We start from the raw sequence: 1,474 nt of genomic DNA on the forward strand, positions 1-1,474 counted from the left end.
TATTATACAAAAATAATAATTACTTGTTTCAAGTATTTCAAAAGTTCATATATATTTGCAAATTTATTATAAATTCACAAGCATTAAATTAATTCAAAATAAATGCTTATAAATTTAATACTTCAAAGATTATTAAATTATTAAATTAAAATAAATTCAATTTGCTTATTATATAATATCATTTCTTGCGATCAATTTCATAACATCTTTCTTTAAAAAAATAAATTGTTATTTTGAGTATATATACAATAATGAGTTTTTCTAAAATTTGTAATAAATATATTTTAAGATTATTATTTTAAAAAAATATTTTTTGTTAAAGATAATCGTTATTTAAAAAAAAAGTAAATTGAGTCACTTTTGAATCACTTTTCTTAACAATAGAATTATATTTTTCCGTGTACTTAAGTAAATTATTCGAATTCCATCACACAGAATAAAGAATTTCCATAATTTAAAACGCAAACAATACAATAGAATAAAATGTGCGGTAACACATAAAACATAAAAGAATAGATATTAATAATTAAAAAATAAGATTTGAATAAAAATGTTCTCTCTCAAAAATTATGCTATACTGAAAAAAAATATAGTCAATTTTAATAAATATTTAGTTGAATACTGTCAACTAAATATTTATTAAATATAAAGATATATTTATTTGATATAAGAAATGTTAATTTGATTTAACAATTATTTTTTTTTATTGAACAAATATTTACTCACTGTAAATAAATGTTTAGTTGACAGCATTGAACTAAATATTTATTAAAATTAATTATATTTTTTTTCAGTGTAGATATGTTAATCTTCTATGATTTTGATGTAATTATATGTTTCAAGCTAATAATTAACATTCAGTTATAATGAGTGACGGTTCTTTCTCGCAACAGCTAATTAATGTCAGCGATTGGCACTTTAACGACATTTCTAACAAGATTGTCGTGGCAACTATCAATACACTATTAGGTGATCGCCATACGATTGATTGTAACCGTGCGTAAGCGACTAATTAATCCGATAATATGACCTAGTTAGTGCGTAGCGCTGTGCTGTACATGACATTCGTAACGATGTGCGTACGAAAGAGCTACACTCTGCAGTGCATTATCGGGCTCGTTTTACCAGTGATAGCGCCTGCATGTGTTACTGATGATCTACTAACGAGGTGAATTAATTTATGCTCATTGAATTTTGTTGTGGCAGAATCGCTTTTCGAGAAGTCATAATAAATATGCTGCCTGGCGTTCGATTATTTAGCGCCTATGCCCTTCATTATCTCCGGCCCGAAAATGCCACATTTCGAAAGCTCTAAGTAATATTATCACAAAGTAAAATATATCATTGCATTGTGTATTATAATTTTTTCTTAACTCATTTTCTGTCTTAATTTGTTCGCGAACTCGTAGAATGTGAGATATGACTCTTCTTTATTCATTAGTTCACAATGTGTATATACATATATATATATATA

The sequence above is a fragment of the Atta colombica genome, unplaced genomic scaffold (genome assembly GCF_001594045.1).
Source record: "Atta colombica isolate Treedump-2 unplaced genomic scaffold, Acol1.0 scaffold35, whole genome shotgun sequence".
In the NCBI taxonomy this organism is placed as follows: domain Eukaryota; kingdom Metazoa; phylum Arthropoda; class Insecta; order Hymenoptera; family Formicidae; genus Atta; species Atta colombica.